Source organism: Mus caroli, unplaced genomic scaffold (assembly GCF_978045245.1).
Source record: "Mus caroli unplaced genomic scaffold, Mus_caroli_1 scaffold_1, whole genome shotgun sequence".
Taxonomy (NCBI): Eukaryota; Metazoa; Chordata; class Mammalia; order Rodentia; family Muridae; genus Mus; species Mus caroli.
This window is the reverse complement of record NW_028227256.1, coordinates 176,089,249-176,102,564: the sequence shown is the minus strand read 5'-3', so window position 1 is coordinate 176,102,564 and position 13,316 is coordinate 176,089,249. Positions and strand designations below refer to the sequence as shown.

Below are 13,316 nucleotides of genomic sequence, written 5' to 3'. Positions count from 1 at the left end.
CGCCCGCCAGGCCCACGCCCCTCCCCCTCCGGCCCGCAGGTTTAGGTTAAAAATAGCGCGCCGCTCGCGTGGAGGAGACCCAGGACAAAATGGAGGCGGCCGCTACCTAGGGGCATGCGTCAGGCGGCAAGCGCCTTCCTTCGGGAGGGAGGCCGTGGGTGACGCGACGGTGACATAGCGGGTAGAAACCCAGACCATGGGTCGTTTGGGCCCAAGTGTCAGCCAGTTCAGCAGGCGGTGGCGACTCCGTTTTCGGGTTAATGTCCTGGACCCGGCCTCTTGCCTTTCTTTGTTTACCTATTTCCCGATTTGGCCTCTTCCGTTCCAAACGGCCCTTCCCCGGAAAATGTCCCGGCCTGTCATTGTGCAGAGTCATGCCGCCTTTCATGTAACGTGCTGCACGCTACTTGCCCGTCAGTGTTAGCTGGGAGGGTCTCATCCTAACTACCATGCCGACTGCTTACTGTCTCATTCTTCATGCTCATTAACTGCTTTCCGCCAATCCCAGGGGGTAAAAGTGATTTATATTTCTCTTTATGCGTAGTAAGTTGTTTTTTTTTGTTGTTGTTTTAAGGAAGCTGGACAGTTACAAAGTGTATAATGCTCTAATATTACTAGGACTAGAAAAGGAACTGTTATCTTGACAGTTTGGGATGCTCTACTGAAATTCTTGGCTAGCCAGGCTTTGAATTTTTGTCTGGAAGGTAATATTTAAGGTAGTAATATTCCATAAAGGAGAGAGGAATTCTTTTGCATTCCTAATTGCGGTATAAAGGACGTGACGGGAAAAATACGGAGGAAACAGCATTACCATTTTACTTGTTAACTGAGACGTTGCTAGAGTATACTGAGTTGGAGTCCATTTCACTTGTTTGAAAAATGTCGTGGATTCGCTAAAGTTTCTTAATTTAACGAAAATAGAATATTTTTCAGTTTTGTCTTTTAACAGTTAATAATGAAAAGTAACAAACTCACCCTTGCCCCTTCTCCCTGAAGGTGTGGATGAAAAAAAACAACTTTACTTTGAAGAGAATAGAGTTTATCCTGTAGTAAAATGTAAATGATCATGACCCAAGGACAGGATTCAAACTGCCCCTAAACCATATTCAACATAAAAGTGTTACAGTCTTATGAATTTTATATGGTAACAAAAGAGATAAGCCACTTCAGTTCATGGACTGTCTCTGGCTATTGGCCTTAGATTTCATCTGATGACATGCTCAGTCTTTGGGATTGGTTGAAGTTAGTGTTCTGTTTATACATTTCAGAAGGACAGTCACAAGGATAGATGCTAAGCTATACATAGAAGTGGGCAATGAATGGCTATTAAGGAGGCCAAGGATAGCCTAAGATAATTTAGCTCCAGGCTTGCAGCATTCCAGGTCTCTACTGTCACAGTAGAATCAGCCTTGTAGAATTTTTTTTTTTAAAGATTTATTTATTTATTATATGTAAGTACACTGTAGCTGTCCTCAGACACACCAGAAGAGGGAGTCAGATCTAGTTACTGATGGTTGTGAGCCACCATGTGGTTGAACTCCTGACCTTCGGAAGAGCAGTCGGGTGCTCTTACCCACTGAGCCATCTCACCAGCCCTAGAATTTTTAACTAAGGATTGGGGTGAGTGGTTGTGTGGTTTCCCCCTCATAGGAACTATAGTTAACAAAGGAGTTAACTGTTGTGTTCTTCCAATCTGTTTTCCTTCTCTTAATTAAAATTATTATGCAAATGCATTTTGGAGTCATTTAAAATAACATTAGATGCAGATGTGTTGGCTCTGACCTAAAAGCCCAGCATTCTGGTTGAAAGAGTAGGTTTCTTGTGACTTCAAGGCCAGCTACAAAGTGAGGCTCTGTCTCACAAAAAAACTGATAATAACAATGGAGGGTTTGAAGGTATAGCTCAGTGGATAAAGAGTACCCAAGGCCTTGTTTTTTATTTGATACCCAGAACTGTTAATATATGCACAAAAAATTTTTAAAACCTACCAGAATACATGGATACATGGAGTAAAAACTAAAGCCTCCAATCTCCTATATACATCTTTTTTACATTAACCTGATATGACTGACGTGGGCCTGCTGCACCAGCGGCACTGTTTTCCACCTTTGGTTATTCTTGACCTGTGTGTGTGTCTGTGAGCACTTGGAGGTCTACTCCCTTCAATGGCTGTACAGTGTCCCCATAAGCTTTTTGCTGCTGAATGACATTTCTTTAGAAAGCTGCACATTTTCCTACCAATCCAAAACCATAAAACTTCAGCAAACATCTTTGAGCATACGCTAAAGATTTTCTGTAGAACACATTTCTAGATGAGGAAGCTGGCTCAAAAGCCTTGGACACTTTGTTAGGTCCTGGTATTGTCCTCTCAAAAATGTTGCCCGTGTGATTCCCATGAGAGTGACTTTCCTCATTGATTTTTAGAATCGCCTTTTGTAATGTTTGACAGTTTCTGAATCTGATGGAAGAATTTAAACTTCCCTATTACCAGAATAATTGAGTACTCTTTCAAATGCTACTTTGTGCTTTAATCTTTTTATTACCTTTACGTGTGTGGGTGTGTTCTACAGTTTAGGTGTGGAGATGAGAAGATAACTTGCAAGGGCCCTTTGTCCTGTTATAGGGTATCTGAAGAGAACAGCTCCCACAAGACCTGAATAACTTGAATGGAGTCTTTATTTAACCTTGGGCAGGATTGCTCCAAGGGAATTATTGGGAAGTATTGTGGAACTCCAGTTGGCTTGATTTTTTTTTTTTTTTTTTTTTTTTTTTTTTGAGACAGGGTTTCTCTGTATAGCCCTGGCTGTCCTGGAACTCACTCTGTAGACCAGGCTGGCCTCGAACTCAGAAATCCGCCTGTCTCTGCCTCCCAAGTGCTGAGATTAAAGGCATGCACCACCACTGCCTGGCGTGATTTTTATTTTTAAAAGGGGAAAAAGATGCAATTGTGACATATACAGAAATCAAGTATTGCTTACAGAAGTAGAGAGGTAACAGTTTATGGTCAGGCAGGTAACATTTACCTCACAGCCCCGTTATACAGGAATTTGGGACTAGTCCAGAGACCAGTTTTATCCAAGATAATTTAGCACTTAAAGTATTCTTAAGAATATTTTGTCCCGGGGCTGGTGAGATGGCTCAGTGGGTAAGAGCACCCGACTGCTCTTCCGAAGGTCCAGAGTTCAAATCCCAGCAACCACATGGTGGCTCACAACCATCCGTAACGAGATCTGGCGCCCTCTTCTGGAGTGTCTGAAGACAGCTACAGTGTACTTACATATAATAAATAAATAAATCTTAAAAAAAAAAGAATATTTTGTCCCTTTTCCCCTTCTGCCACCACCACGCCATCCAGACTGAGGAAGACCCGGAAACTCCGGGCCCACGTGAGCTATGACCATGGCTGCATCGGTAAGCACCAGTGCAAGCACCCAGGAGGCTGTGGGAGTGCTGGAGGCAGGCATCACCACACGGTCAACTGGACAAATATCATCCAGGTTACTTTGGGAAAGTTGGTATGAGGCACCAGAGCTCCTGCCCTACTGTCAGCCTGGATAAATTGTGGATGTTGGTCAGCGAGCAGATGCGGGTCAATGCAGCAAAAAATAAGACTGGAGCTGCTCCCATCATTGATGTTCGATCAGGCTACTATAAAGTTCTGGGCACGGAAAGCTCCCTAAGCAACCTACCATCGAGAAGGCCAAATCCTTCAGCAGAAGAACTGAAGAGAAGATTAAGGCTGTTGGAAGCCGGGCGTGGTGGCGCACGCCTTTAATCCCAGCACTTGGGAGGCAGAGGCAGGCGGATTTCTGAGTTCGAGGCCAGCCTGGTCTACAGAGTGAGTTCCAGGACAGCCAGGACTACACAGAGAAACCCTGTCTCGAAAAACCAAAAAAAAAAAAAAAAAAAAAAAAAAAGGCTGTTGGAGGTGCCTGGGCCTTAAAAGCCATGCTGGAGGTTAATTATATGCTAACATTTAAAAAAAAAATATTTTGATGAGCTGTTGTAACTATAGCTCTGTAGCCTACTACAATTCTGCTGTGTGGGCTGTAGAATTGAATCTAGGTCTTTGGGCAACAAGCTGTTGAGCTGCTTCGCCACCCCCACTTACCCCTTTCATAAGACTCAACTTCAATAGTAAGCTTTCACGTGCCTCAATAAAATGGGATGCTTAGTGCTAGGTAGAGCCTGTGCTTAGCGTGAGTGAAGTCTTGGGTTGCATCCTCAATACTACAAAAATGAACAGTAGTTACGATTGTTTTCTTAATTCTCAGCTTCTCTTTCTAACTCTGAAGAACAGTTTTCTTCTAGTCCAGTTGCTTTGGTAATCTTGCTTATGGAATTTTCGGTTATCAAATATTTAGCTTTTCCTGTAGAGTCACACCTGCCAATGTATTCTCTCATAGTTCTTTGGAAAAAAAGGGTTTATTTACTTACTTATTTGCAGGCATGTGTGCTTTGTGATGTTAGTACACATACTGTGGTGTGTATGTGGAAGTTGGTTCTGTCCTTGCACTATGTGTGCTCTAGGGATTGAACCCAGGTTACCAGGTTTGGCAGCAAGCTCCTTTACCAGCTGAGCCATCTGGCCAGCCCTTCAGGTAGTTTTGAATTGATCATGTTGCTAGATGCCGAACTTTGGGTTTGGCAGTTATTTGGCTTGAGATACATCTTCTGCTTTCCTGAATTTGAGAGTCACTAATAAGAGATTTGGTGTTCTTATGTTTCTGCCTTTGTGGCAGATTAGCCTATCCCCTTCCTGCTCTGGTAGCTCAGTTGACATGTCCTCTCCTGTCCCCAGCTTCTCATATTATTTCTTTGCTCTGTATCCCTGATATCTTGACTATAATGCATTGTGGAGAAGTTCTTTTCTAGCCATGTTTATTTAAGGTTCTAAGTGTATTTCTAGAAAAAAAAATAGATATTCACACAGTAGAAATTTTTTTACAATTTCATTGAATAAATTTTCTATGCCATTTTATATGTGTAAGCTCCTTCTAGCTGCAGATCCTTGGATTTGATCTCTTATTCATAGCCTAGAATGTTTGAACCTTGTGGTCATGATAATTATTTATTTTTCCTTATTGATATATTTTTCTTTTTTTGAGACAGGGTTTCTCTACATAGCCTTGGCTTTCTTGGAGCTCTCTCTGTAGACCAGGCTGGCCTTGAACACAGAGATTCATGGATTTAAAGGTGTGTAGCAGGTTGTAGAAAAATTTTGATTGTATTTGATCAAGTTTGTCATCTAGACTTATTTCCTAGGCTTCTGATGTTCTTCTCAGAAGGTCCTGTCCTCTACCTAGATCTTGAGGCATTTTACCTAAACTTTTTTTTAGCAGCTTCAGAGCTTCAGCCTTTACATCCAAATTCATTTGGAATTCATTTTTATACAGTGTGAGAGATAGGAATCCACTTCCATTCTTTTACATGTGGATATCTAGTTTTCCCAGTGCCATTTGTTGAAGAGGCTACCTTTACTCCAATATAGATATATATAAAGATTACTGGGGCTAGAGAGATGACCTAGCATTTATAAGCACTTGCTGTTCTTAGGATCTGACACCCTCCTTTGGCCTCCACAAAGACACCAGTAAACATAAAAATAATCTTTTGACATATCAGTGGTAAGTTGTGTGGGTTTATTTCTGAATCCTTTCTTCTGTTCTGTGTGTGTCTACTTATGTGTCAACACATGTCGGTGTAGCCCAGGCAGAGTTGGTTGAGATTGAGGCAAGTTTGGGCTACAGAATGAGATGGCTCAGTGGTTAAGAGCACTGGCTGCTCTTCCAGAGGTCCTGAGTTCAATTCCCAGCAACCACATGGTGGCTCACAACCATCTGTAATGGGATCTAATACCCTCTTCTGGTGTGTCTGAAGACAGCTACAGTGTACTCATACATTAAATAAATAAATCTTGCTTTAAGGAACTTTATTTTAGGAATAAAATGAAAATAAAAAGTTTTAATGTAGATTTAAGTACATTAATTAAGAGAGGCATGGTTATTAAAAAAAGGATAGTTGCACACACCCAAGAAGTACAAATTTGAGCAGAAGTACAAATTTGAGCAGTTTAAGTAACTGAACAATAACAGCACATGATTTTGGTGACCTTTGAAATTATATTGTCCATATCATTAAAAGATTGAGTAAAATGTTTCAGCTTGCTTTTATTTGGTAAATAAGGCCATAAAGTAGTTTATGAAGTATACTGTACATGCTTACAGGCTGTCAAAGTCAAAGCATAAGTCAAAGAGAATCAAAGGACTCCTTGCTGTGCCCAGGTCATGAGGAAGCCAGGGCACATATTTTTCTGGAAACATGGTTGGTACTTTTGTCTGTGAGACCCTCAGAAAAGCACAAGAATGAGAAATGGCACAGGTCACACCTCTATACCTTAAACACTGTTCACTAATATTATTTGAAATATCTCTCAGAAATGAGTGTTGAGAAAATGTCTAATTAGTCATCTTCATAGCAATTTTTGTTAGCTATATAGATTTCTTGGTTCCCTACAGGCACAACTTAAACTAGATCCTGGGCCTGTTTTCTCCTTCTTGTACCCCTTAATGCTATGATGGTGCCCACGTGTGGGTCCCTAAGGAGAGCCAGTGTCTCCATGGACAAAGTGGAGTACCTTGATACCTACTCTTGACTAGCTGTGAGGAGCATCATCTGTGACAGTGACAGGCATGGTGGCTTATTCCTGCAACCCCAGCACTTAGGGGCCTGCAGGAAGATCATCATATGTTTGAAACCAGCCTGGGCTACAGAGCAAGATCCTGTTACAAATAAATATCTGGATATAATAATAGGTATTTTACTTGCAAATTAAAAAAATTCCTAGTCTAAGACCTGTGCAAAATTATAAAAATATAGTCTGTTAAAAGAAGGTGCCGGGCGTGGTGGCGCACGCCTTTAATCCCAGCACTCGGGAGGCAGAGGCAGGCGGATTTCTGAGTTCGAGGCCAGCCTGGTCTACAAAGTGAGCTCCAGGACAGCCAGGGCTATACAGAGAAATCCTGTCTCGAAAAACCAAAATAAAATAAAATAAAACAAGGTTATTTTCAAAGTAGAAACAGGGGCATTGGGGGTGGAGAGCAGGGTGTGACATGTGATGTTCTGGATTAGGTTCCAGAACCAAAAAATAGATAAACAGATCAACAAGGTAAAGTTAGAAATGTAATTTTAAGGACTGGAGAGATGGCTCATCGGTTAAGAGCACTGACTGCTCTTCCAGAGGTCCTGAGCTCAATTCCCAGCAACCACATGGTGGCTCATGACCATCTGTAATGGGGTCTGATGCCCTCTTCTCTTGTGTCTGAAGACAGCTACAGTGTACTCATAAATGAAATAAATCTTTTTTTTTTTTTTTTGGTTTTTCGAGACAGGGTTTCTCTTTATAGCTCTGGCTGTCCTGGAGCTCACTTTGTAGACCAGGCTGGCCTCGAACTCAGAAATCCGCCTGCCTCTGCCTCCCGAGTGCTGGGATTAAAGGCGTGCGCCACCAAGCCCGGCTAATAAATCTTTTTAAACATTTTTTTAAATGTAATCTTAGGAGTTAGATAAGCCTCCATTTTCACTAACTGAAGTGAATGGTATTATAATGTAGATTAAGTCTGGATAGTTTTATTTCAGAAAATTCACATAAGCTGTCAAGTTGACAGGATAACCTAATGCTGTCCTCCCTGTAGCTTCAGCAATGACCATTGGGCCTATTTTATTTCATCTGTCTCCATCACGTATGTGTGAAAAAGAGGGATGTGTTTTGGGGCAAGGGGAGTGAGTGTCTGTGAACACTGTGGCCAGCAAAGTTGATCCAAGGGAGGCAAGAAGGTGGTTTGATTTAACAACACTAAGTAGCCTGTGCTGGTTCAGACTTTGGGAGTGTGACCCTGAGTGATTTATGCTAGGTATATTTACAGCACAATTAGGTGAAAAGTTTCCTCCTGATAGTTAACACAGTCTCATGTGTACAATAAAGCATACAATAAGCTAGGTAACGATTAGATGTTGCTGGGCTGGAGAGATGGCTTAGCAGTTAAGAGAACTGGCTGCTCATCCTGAGTTCAGTTCCCAGCTTCCACATGGTGGCTCATGCCCGTCTGTATGAGATCTGGGTTGCTTGCTAGGGCGCACTGACCTCTCTCAGTACCTGTGTTCTTAGCAACTGGTGATAACTTCAGATTAAGCCATTTCTTTTGTGATTACTTCCATTCCTCCTAGATTGATTAACTGGAATTTGTAGTGGAGAATTGGGGTTACTGTAAAGCTAACTTTCCAAACACAAACAGGGAGGCTTTGTGGTGAGAGGAGCAGTGTGAGAGCCACCTGAATGTGTGAGTATGTCAGACAAGCTCTGGTCTCTCTCCTTAGCTGTTCTTTTAAAAATTTATAGCCGGCACAGGACTTTAATCCCAGCACTCAGAAGGTAGAAGTAGATGGATCTCTGAGTTTGAGGCCAGCCTGGTCTACAAAGTGAGTTCCAGGACAGCCAGGGCTACACAGAGAAACCCTGTCTTGAAAAAACCAAAACCAACCAAATGAAGACAAAAAACAAAACACAAACAAATAAACCCCCAAACCATTCATTCATTCATTCCCAAGCCTTTTTCCTTCTGGTCTCCATTTATTAAATTCTGAGGTTATAAAGGTTTATGAAGTTTTGTTCCAGGCTGGAGACATAACTCGGGTGGTAGAGTGCTTGTCTAGTTGCAAAGCCCTTGGGTTCCATCTCCAGCACTGACAGGCAGGGCATAATGGTGCCTGCCCAAGAGCCCAGCAGTTGAGCACAGATGCAATTGGGCAACAAATTGTGCTCCCTAGTGGCCAATCTGTTTATTACACTGTTTATTGGGATGTGCAAAAGCAAAAACAACTTTCCACTGAGTGTTTGTGTTACCAAAAGATTCTACAATTAAATGTTGTTTTTACTCGCGAGCGTGTGTGTGTGTGTGTGTGTGTGTGTGTGCGCGCGTGTGCGTGTGCCTGTGTGTGTGCTAGTGGAATGTGGTGTCCATTCGAGTGCCAAGGAGCCAAGATGGAAAGGTGGAGGTAAGAGAACAATTTGAGATGGTTTTCTTCTTCCTCCTTGTGGGTCCCAAGGATAGAACTCAAGTCGACAGGCTTGGCGGGGAGTTTGTTTTCCCACTCACACATCCCACTGGCTCCAGATTCTGCAAATTTTTGTCAAGAATTTTGTTTGTTTTAAAATAAAACACAGGTGCGGCTAATTGCACACAACCAACTATATAGCTGATAGGTCCTCTTACAGAAAATACCCCTGTAATTACCACCTGGGTCAAGAAATACAATTTGACAGCTTTGAAGAGGACCTGTGCTCCACCAACCACAGGTAGGCAGCCATGCAGTTAACAAATGTACTTATAACTCCTGAACCAGGAGAGGGAGGACCTTCCAGTGGCTCCAGACTAGATGTCACCAGCAGCTGTGACAGTGGGATTCCAGCAAGACCTCTGAACTGTCAGGCACGGGGAGGAGGGAAATGAAGAGGAGGAAGAGGACTATGAACTGCTGCCAAACTTCGGTCAACTCCAGAAACACCCAAGGAAAAGGCTAAGGAGCAAGGGGATGGCAGACTTGGTGCTTACTCTTGCTTGGGACTCTGGGGTGACCTGTTCCTTGGGGATATTTCTCCTGCCCGTGCCTCCCCAAGAGTCTGGGAGGTTTGCACGGACTGGTGAGTTTCTCTGGCCGACCTTAGACTTCATCCAGATAAGACTGCTTGCATTGGTTAAGCATTTTAGCCCTTCTCATGCACATCTGTTGAACTGGCTTATAAATGTCCCAAACCTTTACAGCACTTAGTTTTCCAAGTAGCAGGACCTGCTAAGCCCCCAGGAGATCTACAGCTTTCAGATACCATGGTTGATAATCCAGTGTGGAATGAAAATGTCTAGACTCTGACCTGAGTGTTCTGATGTGGAGGGCCTTTTGGGGTGCTGCTTGGCAGGAGTCTGACATTGGCCAAGGACAAGGAAATGGGCTTCAGGCAGGAATCTGACATTAGGGCAGGATAAGGAAGTAAGGAAGCAAGAATCTAACTTTAGGCTATAATAGGGAAGTAGGGGAAGGCAGGAATTTTAATCCTAGGATGCAACAAAAGAAGTAGGCTTCAGGCACGATCTTGGGCTTGGACGAGGAAGTGGGCTCAAGTATTTCGGTCATTATGACAAGCCCTTTTAAACTGTCATGGGAGTATGGGACTTTGCTTTCTGCCTTGTTAGTTCCTTATTGTACTGCTTGCCCAAAATACTTGCATGTAATTAAAATGGTATAAAAAGTGGATTGGGAAAATTAAATTTGCCTTCAGTCTCAGAATTGACTGGGGTCATGCTACAATGTTGTCTTTTTTCTTTTTTCTTTCTTTTTTTGGTTTTTCAAGACAGGGTTTCTCTGTTTAGCTCTGGCTGTCCTGGAACTCACTTTGTAGACCAGGCTGGCCTCGAACTCAGAAATCCACCTGCCTCAGCCTCCTGAGTGCTGGGATTAAAGGCGTGCACCACCACTCCCGGCTTGTCTTTTTTCTTTTTAATCCTCACTCCCACGCTGGAGAACCTGTTGACTTACTGAGCAGGCTTGGTCATTCTGTGTTTTCTGGATTCTCCTTGAAGACCTCACCAAGCAGTTGCTTCAGACTGGGTGAGCTGAACCTCCTTCACCTGGAGCTACAGCTCTATTGCAGATCACCTGCAAGTGGCCATTCACAGGCGTCAGAGGACATCACCCCGCTGGATCTCGGTGGCCACCAAAAGCAGCTCCAGAATTCTGATGTCTCTGCCTTAGTTAGAAGATACCCCAGCATTGTCCAACTCAAACTAAGTGATGTCATGCTAAAGATTCTGACTGTGTGATGGTTTGTCCAAGACCCCTATAGGTTCCCAGTCGATGTTTGGGGAAGTGGTCCGGTCTTGCGGGAGGAAGTTCATCCAGTTGGAGCAGGTTTTGAGAGTTCCTAGCCTTGTCTCACTTGCAGCTCACTCTCTTTGCTTCCTACTTCTGAAGATGTGATTGCTCAGCTTGTTCCAGATGCTTGCTGTCCCCACTATTAAGGACTCTAAACCCCTGGAAGTGTAAGGCAAAATAAACTTTCCTATAAACTGCCTTGGCCATGGTGTTATCCAAGCAGCAGAATGCTAACTAATGACAGACTGCTTTCTAGAGTTCCCCAAACCGAGCTACCTGCAATGCTCATCAGGCACCAACTGCTCCTGTTAATCCAGCATGCGCAGGATGGCTTTGGCCTCAAGATGAGCCAAGAGCTTTTAAGGTAAAGAATGCAGAATTGCAAAAGCCCATTGTTTAGGAAGTATAAACGCAGGATGTGGCCTCTTCTTTGGATGCAAATGTAGGAATAATTACAATTGATAAAGCCTTGGCTTTATTGTATCAATAAAAGTGATAAAACAATTTCATTACTGGCTTTCCCTTACCCTTAGTTATACAGGTTCTTAGAGAACCACCCAAGGGAGATCTCTCTCTCTCTCTCTCTCTCTCTCTCTCTCTCTCTGTGTGTGTGTGTGTGTGTGTGTGTGCACCAGAGTTTAACGCTGGATGTCTTTCTGTTTTTGGTTTTTTGAGACAGTGTTTCTCTGTGTAGCCCTGGCTGTTCTGGAACTCACTCTCTAGACCAGGCTGGCCTCGAACTCAGAAATCCACTCTACCTCCAAGTGCCAGGATTAAAGGCATGTGCCACCACTGCCTGCCTAAAAGTCACTTTTAAAAAGCCCAAGCCTGTCATTCCTACTGTGGTTTGAATGAGAAGGTCTCCCACAAGCTCAGTGTAACTTGAATGCATGGTTCCCAGCTAGTGGGGCAGTTTGGGGATGCTTGGGCTTGTGTGACAGAGGAAGTATGTCACATGAGGTGGCCTTTGATTGCTTAGGGCCTACTCTTCATTTGTTCCCTTGACCAAGCCAGATCAGTCAGTCAACAGGTTCTCCAGCACAGGAGAGAGGATTAAAAAGAAAAAAGACAATTAGAGAACACTGTAGCATGACCCCAGCCTTTTCTGAGGCTGAGGCAAGTTTAGTTTTTTTTTTCCCAATCTGCTTTTATACCATTTTAATTACATGCAAGTTTTAAGATTGGCTAGCAATTGAGGAACAAGCAATACAATAAACACAAATAGTCAAGCAACAAGCACAGCAATAAACAAAGTCCCATGATCACTCTCGAGATTACTGTTTCCAGGGCTTATCAGTATGGCCAAGATATCTGAGCCTGCTTCCCTGTCCTAGCCCAAAATCAGATTGTTGCCTGAAGCCTACTTCTTTGTTCTAGCCTAAAATTAGGTTCCTGCCTGAGCTTACATCTTGTCACGGCCCAAGGTCAGATTCCTGCCTGAAGCCCATTTCCTTGTTCTTGGCCAATGTCAGACTCCTGCCAGGCAGCCCCAAAAGCTCTCCACACTCCCCCTGCCACTTGCGGTTTAATATGCGCCAGCCATGTCTGCTTCCTGCTTCCTCCCAGCAGAATGGTGAACTGCTCTTGCCCATCTGGGACCCAAGCTAAATAAACCCTCCTATAAGGTGTCCTGGTCATGTCTTCTTATCACAGCCATAGAAAAATAACTAAAAAGTAAGTAAAAAGTCAGTGCCAGCTGGTGAGATGGACCAGCAGGTAAAGGTCTTCATTGCCAAACCCAATGACTTGAATTCAATACCCAGGACCCACATGGTGGAGAAAGAGAACACAGCACCCTCTCCCTGCACACAATATGTCACGTGTGCATCCAACACACAAAAGAAAACATAACTAAAAATATGATGTGCGACACAGTGATATGAAGTGCCTGTATTTGCTTGAACTTCAATGTATGTCCTGTAACTCACTTTGTAGACCAGGCTGGCCTCGAACTCAGAAATCCACCTGCCTCTGCCTTCCGAGTACTTGGATCAAAGGTGTGTGCCACCCCTGCCCTGCGTAATGTACTAGTTTTAATAGCACAGTGCCTGTCTGCTCTTTGATAGACTCACATATGCAAACAATACATTCCGATGATGTGCACCTTCAATGTCCTCCTCCCACCCCTGCTTGGGAACCTCAACTCTTTCTGTTTCTCCCAAGTTCCCCCAGTAGGGGCCTCCTGAAAGGTCCTGACAGAATGTAAAAGGTCACAGAAGCCCTGAAATTGGCAAAATAGATTTCATTGCTAGCAGAACTAGCTCCACTGATTTAGAAAAATAGAGGTGCACAATCCTCTGGCCACTCCTAGAACCCGTGTGTCTGCCAATGTTCTGACTGTTCCTTGAACCCATGTGTGTGCCCACTGATGAAGCCCATTGCCAGGTGTT

General features: G+C 43.5%; 1 long non-coding RNA gene across 2 annotated transcripts; it reads left to right on the top strand.

Annotated features, from left to right (window-relative positions):
• Positions 1-160: 160 nt before the first annotated feature.
• Positions 161-6,233, top strand: LOC147006284 (uncharacterized). 2 transcript variants are annotated; one of them, XR_015048524.1, is made up of 3 exons: positions 161-511; positions 3,356-3,738; positions 3,919-6,233. It is a non-coding gene; the product is annotated as an uncharacterized LOC147006284 (long non-coding RNA). The 2 variants fall into 2 exon arrangements; XR_015048523.1 differs by having other exon boundaries at positions 161-543.
• Positions 6,234-13,316: the final 7,083 nt, after the last annotated feature.